Genomic DNA, 8,482 nt, shown 5'->3' on the forward strand with positions numbered 1-8,482 from the left:
AACATTTCACAAAGTGTAATTTCACATTTAACAAGGTGTTTGATGTCTAACAATACTTAAATCAAGGTGATGTTTGGCATCGATGTCATTTTTGAGAAAACGGCACCACATAGGCATCACATCAAAGAAAGTGGTGCTTCAAACGACACCCTCTTGTTTAGTACCGTTTTTTTAGAAAAAAAAATTACTCTAGACCATGCCTTGGAAATTGAGAAAGTATGGTCTAGAGCAATGCTAAATTCAATATTTTATGAGAAAAATGGTACATTGCTGCTAGCGGTGCAATGATATAGCATCATTTTGGACATTGGATAATATAGATCAATATTGAAAACATTACTGACAGCACTTGTACCAAATAAAACCAGTGCTCATTTATTTTTTTCTAGAAAACACCTATGTGACAACACCAGTTCCAAACAAAAAATAAGTACAATTTTATAAGAAAATAATACTTATAACTCCACATGCCCAGCACTGTTTTATGAGAAAATTGAGTGATGTTCCCAGCACCGATGCCAAACACCAACCAAAGTTATCATTAGTTCACATCTTTTGCTGCATAGTGCAGCATATATATGCATCATAAATTCTAGTTTATAAATTAATACTTCAATGTTAACTTAACTTAGGTAACATATCTACTTGCATGTTAGTTCCATCTTGTCTATTAACAAACCTATCTAATGTAGTTTGGTGATCAAAGGAGATACAAAACCGAAGGGTGGAATATGTATTGATTGAAACCCTAGGGAAGTTGTAAGTAAAGAAAGCTATGTTCTTTATTGGGGAAGTTTGTATTTATTATTTTATTGTGCGAGACAACCAGATGATGCGGTATTCGAAATAGTTTGACTTCAAAATCACTCTCCCCTCATCCACATGAGCTTGTTTAGCAGCTACCACAGAATTCTACAATTAAAATTCAAACGTCATTTAATCATTCACTTTCTCTCATACCTGAAACACTTCAACCAATCAAAATCTTACATGAATATAAATAAAAATAACAACAACTGATTAATTAGGAATTTGTTAGGTATAGGGATATCGTAAAACTGGAGCCCCGCCCCGCCCCGAATGGGGCAGGTTTTCCCTCATCCTCGACAAGGATGGGGCGGGGACGGGGAAAATGGTTTTCCCTGAACTGGGTAGGGGCAGGAGAGAATTTTGTATATAATTCCTTAAATCCGCTCCGAACCTGAAGGTAAATTAGTAAAATATATTTAGATTCAATATTGATATTTAAAATATCTCTAAGTTTTCCTTAAATTTTTAAAATCCTAAGATCTCATAATTTTATTTTTGAAATATCCCTAAAGTATTATAATTCAATTCTAAAATACCCCCAAATTCCTATATCCTATGTATAAATTATCTATAAAATATATATTTTTAAATAATTTCTTTGGAGTAGAAAAAATTCGGGGATTCCCCATTTTCGATGGAAAATGGATGCCCCGCCCCGCCACCAGGAACAGGGCGGGTACAGAACAAGGTATTGTGAATTCGAGGCGAGGATGGGGAAGGGGTGCCCCGCCCCGTTGCCATTCCTAATTAAGTACCAAAACTTGTAACTACCATAGGTCCATAGCAGGATTGTATATGCATTTTACATGTAGCATATAACCATAGTACATGGAAGAGATCCCATTACAAAAACCTCTTCTTTCCTTATTAATATTTAAGGATGAAATCCCTTCAGCCTTTTTAGTAGGTACACAAAAAGAAAATTTTCTTTCTGATCAAAAGATCAAAGGCATGCAACATCTCCTATAAGCAAAAACTGTACATACTCCGCAAGCACCACTATGGATTAAACATACATGTAAGGGAGATATTGGTCATGTGTGGCTCCATGTATTGTAAAGAGAAGGTTGATATGAGAGTTAATCTAAGAAAAGAGAAGACATGCTGTTAGAGGGAATAAGCCACCAAACTCCTGTTTTGGTTACCAATAAGATCCTAAAGTGCTAATAAAAGCATGTTATATTAGGCACTCGTAGTGTAAGAGCTATAGAGACAACATTGAGGGAAGGTCCAGCCCATGAAGTCGTTTACATGAAAAATTACCATTGATGCTATCATGTGTTTCCTTTTCTTAACCCTTTGATTTCAATACTAATTTGTGATCAATGGTTTATTCTATTTCTCTGGATAAACAAGTATCTCTTTTCGATCTTGGGAAAAGAATTTCCAACTATATCAGGCTCAGTTTAAGGATTGAGCCTATTGGAAATTTGACAACTACTGTCTCCTGTGGTGCCCTAAAGTGGAGGGAGATTAAATATGAGCTTGGATCTCTCGTACCTGTATGTTAAATTCATAGGAGATATCAATTCATTTAGCAGTTTTTTTGTATAGAGGTATATAGGGGTGCAATTTAGGTGGACCCAATTCAAGCTTGAACCGGCCCAATCCGGAATTTTATATGGGTTAGGCTTGAATTTTCATTCTTTGGGCTGGGCTTGGGCCCAAGAAGTCAGGCATTTTTATTTTACGGGCTGGGCTCAGGCCTAGCCCTTAGGTAGCTTGAACCTAATCCGAGCCCACCCCAATTATATACATTTATACATATATATGTGTATATATGTAAATGTTGCATACATATATATATATATATATATATATATATATATATATATATATATATATATATACATATTTGTATATATGATATATGTATATATATTTTCATAAATACAATTATATATGTATAATTTTAGAGTGGGTTCACTGACCAACCCAAGCACAACCTGAATGCATCAAATTTTGGGTTGGGCTGGGCTCGGGTTGGGAAAATCGGGATTGACCTTGGGCTCGGGCCTTAAGCCCAAATTTTAGGGTCAGGCCTGAATTGACCATAATCCCAGCCCAACCCACCCGACTTGCACCCCTAGTCGTACATAATTCTTCCCTCCTTTCTTCATGCCTATTCTGCTAGTATTTCATTTTTATAGTCAAATCGATAGCAATCAGGTTGGGTCAAGTCAGGCCAATGCATTTTTTGGGTCATTTTGGGTCGGGTCAGCAAAGGTTAGACCTTAACCCTAAATATTCAGGTTAGGGTTAATCAACAGGCCTGATGGTCAATGGTTTAACCATCCGAGTCAACTGGTGACTAAGTCAATGTTTTTTTTTTTTTTTATAAAAACTATGGGTATAATTGTCTAGTTCAATGGTTTGAACAGTTTAACTGTCCACATAATACCAGTCTGAAAATGTTGGTACGAAAATAGGTGATGTAGCGGTGACCCATGACCTGACCCAACCCAAATGCTTTTAGGGTTGGGTTGGGTCAGACCAACTTCTAGATCACTGCATAGGGAGCCCTAACCCACTTTCTCAAGTTGGGTTGGGTTGGGCGCGTTGGATCAACTTTTTGCCAAGTCTAATGGGGAGACATTTTTTTTTTTTTTCACTTCTATAATGGGGAGACATCTATGCAAATGAAAATTCCTCTACAAGTGTTTACATCTCAGGGATTAAATACTTATACACTACATTCCATTTCCGAAATTTAATCCAACATTTGATCTAATTATTTCATATTCAGATGATTTATTTATATAATTAGATCTGATTTGGATTTTACAATTTACATTAATCAGATCAAATGTAGACTTAATTCTATCTAATCCGATTGTATTATAATATATATTGATTTTAATATAAATATAAAATATATAATTTTATGTATTATATATTTTATAACTTTCTAACACAAAACACATTCTATTCAATATTTTTCATCCTATCAATTCCTAGTAAGGCTCATGTATAAAGATCTAGAGGATGGAAGTCATACTTTGGATTTCCACCAAATAGTTACAATAACACAACTAACAAATCATAGAATCACTGTATTTGCAGTTTAGATTTATATTGTCAAATGTAATCAGAATAACCTTCAAAATGGTTTCCATGGTGTTTACTTTTTTTTTTTTTTTTTTCGGTTTAGCAATTGTAAAATAGCCGAACAGAAAATTACACATTGAACCACAGTTTACTAGAGAATTAAATTTAGATCATGTTTTCCATCTTGACTTTTATTTCTTTTTATTAGTACCCAAGCACTTTTTCACCATTCAATACACTAGATAAAAGTATTATCAGTTTCCAATCAGAAAACCAAAAAAAAAAAAAAGGAATATTGTGTACATTTACATTTCTCAACATTCTGAATCTATTGAAAAGCTTCAGAAGTAAGAGACGAGTTGACACGGTTATTGTTAAACAGAAATTCAGCTTTTGTAAGCAAGAGTTCAAGGGTTTTTATAAAGCTCGGAAAACATTCAATGGGGAATATCAATCATAAGCTGATTTAAAGAAAATGGAAAAAGATTAGATTTATAATTTTATGGTATCTAAAATTAAACCATCATTGAAAGGTCATTAGACTAGAGGAAGTGTATAATAGGACTTTTATATTTCAAAACAATTGATATATACTTGTCAAAATCTGGATAGGCATGCTATGTCTATAAATTTGGTTGATGTACAATTCTCTTTCATGGGTGAGATAAATGGAATTGACTATGAAGTCTAATCCTAATTCAGTTACTTATATGATGTCAATGGGTTAGGAAACTCCATAAGCATAGCATATGAATGAGAGCAACTGATTTAAAGCTTTTGTACTGTGTCAAGGAAACGTTCAATCTAAAAGTTTTGTTTAAGCTGTTAGGTGAGGTTCCTGAATAGGATTTTATTCTCTAGTATGCCTTTTCACATGAAAGCCAATCAAATTTAAAGTATAGACAAGAACAGATTCACTCATACCTTATGTTAAAGTTTAATTAATTATAATGGAGGCGACAAGGGTCTAACACTAGAACAGTTGATCATTAAATAGGCTCTAATATCATGTCAAAGAATCAACCTTAAAACTTAAGTGTTGGTTGAAGTCCTTAGATAGGTTTTTATTCTCTAACACCTTAAATTTAATTTGGTTATTCAGTCTCTTTCTCATAAAGCATACATCATCAGTGCTTCTTTTTTTTTTGGTTCATTCCCTAACACCCTGAATCTCCATACTCGGATATGTTGTTGAGTTAATAAAAGGGAAGAAAAATGAAAGAGTTCCTTGGTGTTTTGATGTATTGGAAATCTTAGCAAGTAAAAAAAGTTAGTTCAGTATCACTATTATCATGTTGTTATGGAGATAACTACTAAGAGTTTCTTAATTGATTGGTCCACCATCATTATTACAAAACACACAATTACTGTAATTGGGTTCATTTAGCATGACAAACACATGCGCACACAAACAAATATTTGTGTATAGAAAGGATGTCCTACTTACAATCTTCGGCTTTTATTATATCTCATCCACCCTAAGAAAAGATTAACTTTATTACCATTTTATCATTGCAATTAGGGGAGTCAATGGACCGGTTTTGGATTGGACCCCGTCAAAACCAAAATCAATTTGGATGGATTGGACGGACCAACAAGACATAATGAATTGGACCAGTTCATACTTAATGGTCCAAAGTATTTATTGGATTTGATTGGACCTGGTCCATTTGTAATGAACTTATATAAGATTAAGTTGGATTGAGCCAATATCCAATCCATTGATAGAAGATAATAATATAGGTGTCAATGCACCAGGATTAGAATTAATCTTAAATTAAAACAAATTTGATCAGATTGGATAGTCCAAACATTGAATTGGACCGGAATAAAATGGTCCAAAATATTCATTGGGTTGGATTGGACCCGGTCCATTTGTAATGGACTCACATTGGACTGGATTGAATTGGACCAAATACAGTCAATTTTGAAGGGATGGGAGATCCATCATATGGATGGCTGAATCCTGCAGGAAAGTTGGGCGAAATTTCAAAATTTCTTTCTCTCCCATCCGAGAATCGTATTCTTTCATTTAGAAAACTGCATTTTCAAGGCTCATTCTTGAAACAAAACCGGACCAGATCTAAAACCAAAGGGAAAATAGGGATATACCTTATACGAAGTAACAGTAACTTCCAACGTAAGTGTTCACGCCCAAAGAGAAGACCAAAACCCGCCTCCATTGAAAATGATACAATGTATGGTGAAGCAGGATCAACAGGATGGTTCCTCAACAAGAACTTGAATTTTTCAGTAAGAATCAAATAAGGGTTGGTGAGCACGACTTTAGATTGTTTCTTCTAGTAAGAAACAATATCAAGAACCTCTTTTGATCAGCTCCATAGGTGGAAATCGAATTGAGTAGGGGCGGCAAGAACTGGGGAAGAATTCTATAGGTTGTTGAGTGTATATAAACTGAGGAATTTGCCCCCTATTATAGCCTTCTTTGGATCATCCTCCTAATTCAATTAGAAGAGAGTTTCTTGATTCAAATATGATATTTGGGTTTGGACTCTTAAATAGATAAGACTTATTTTATTCTTCAGCTAATTCTGATTAGGTTATAAATCAGATATCGCCCCCTTTTAATTAAGTGACTTAAGCCTAGTTCGAAATGGGTTTTAGGCCCATTAAGTCACATAGCTCACTTACCATTTAATATGTTGGCAAACTTGGCTCTCTTTGTATGGTGTGGGACATTAGCATTGATCTACACATCAACTACATGGGTTTAGCCCAACCTCCGAGTCCATTAGTATGGGCTCTTAATGGGCCCAACATTTACACTAAATAATCATTGGGTCTAGCCACCTTATAAAGGCCCAAGGACCGTGGGCAGATGCAAGATTATCTTATCAAGTATTACCCTCAATGGTTTTACACTTAACCTCTCAGCCCTTAATGATTAAACACTGTCCGACAAGAGATGACCTCTCCTTCGGCTGCAAGGTACAATGCTGCACTCTCTACTCACATAAATCCTGAGAATTAAAACCTTTTGCAAACAATTTGAAACCATAACATATAAGTATATCTCTATATAAATATATTTTACAAAACAAATTTCAAACACATTTGAAATCCACTACCGGTAATTTAAGTTTCCATCAGAGAGAGTGCATTCCCCGATCATTCACCTTGCCTGACAAAGGGGCTGATCATGTCACTATGATCACCCACTCAGGTGAATTCTCAGACTGTCCCAACATACTCAGGTCTTGACCCCCTCTAAGGATCTTATTGATTGGCATATCAAATATAGCCCAATCCAACACCTAGTGCAGTAACATAATCGAGTCTAGGGGTTCGATGTAACATTTCAGTTTTGCCCATCTATCTCCAAGGTCCAAGGCAATACTGGAATTTGGTCCGGTTTTGGGCTTCAAGAAAATCCACACTACATGTACCTCGGGTCTCAACCTAGCAGTTGAGAAATGTCACCCCAACCCACTTAGCAGCACATCAGTGTCAGCCTTGGCAGGATAAATCTATCCTACAGTTGTGAAGATTCTAAACTAAAACAAGTCTCATAAGTGTCTAGTTTAAGGATATTACACAGAAACACACCAAATCACAGGAATCAATTATGCACTTTTATTCATTTACAATAAATGTTATTAAGTACATCAATCTGATTGGAGCTAAGGGCACACACTGTCTAACACAATTGACACCCCTAATTGCAATGACAGATATGATCCATTTCTTATTTAATGAATTGCACAAGGCATGATATAGTGATAGCTTTTGGAAAACTAAGCCAACATGAAAGGGATGGACGCCAAAACAGTTGCGGAATGGGTGGGCGAATTTAAAAAATTTTCTACCTACCTTTCAACTAGGAATCACATTCCCTGATTTTAGAATCAAGATTCAAGGATCCTACTTGAACCAGAACCAAACTAGATCTAAACAAAAAAAAAAGGGGAGTGATTATACCTGATCCAAAGAAATAATATCTCCCAAAGTTGGTGTTCACGCCCGAAGAAGGCACCAAGATCTGCTCCTACTGAAGATGACACAACAACTGTGAAACAGAACCAACAGGGTGCGTCCTACACACTGAATCCTTCACAAGAATCCTTTGGATGACAATGAGCACCAAACCGAATCAGCCTTTCAACAAAGACTGATATCAAGAACTTTTCTTGATCTTTCTCTGACAGAGAAAACGAATTGTAACAGATAGTGGCGGCTACAACAGGAGGAAACTAGAGAAGAAGGTGGCAAACTGCTTTTTCTTCTCTAGGGTTTCTGAGATCCTATCTCACAAAACTGCAGGGTGTGTCCTGTGTCCCTAGGGTTCAAATTCTTGTTATTCGAATAGGGTTTCCTCCAGTTGCTTTATGATTAAGAAAAGATTTCTTGATCATATTAGGAGTTGCCCTTATCCAATTCTGTATTTGGATTAGGACTCTTCTTAATCCTATCTGCAGATTAGATAAGCTTTTGGGCTCGTCCTAATCTCAGATCTGCCCCTTGTTAATGACTGATCAAATCAGCCTAGTTCGAAATGGGTTTTAGGTCTAATAAGAATCAAGTGCTCGAAAGTCTTCCAAACTGCTACCTAGTTGGGCTTCTTTGTATGGCGTGGGACTCCAGCATTGATCTACACACCAGCCAC

The sequence above is a fragment of the Nelumbo lutea genome, chromosome 3, assembly GCF_056320005.1.
Source record: "Nelumbo lutea isolate HS-2025 chromosome 3, American lotus-T2T, whole genome shotgun sequence".
Lineage (NCBI taxonomy): Eukaryota > Viridiplantae > Streptophyta > Magnoliopsida > Proteales > Nelumbonaceae > Nelumbo > Nelumbo lutea.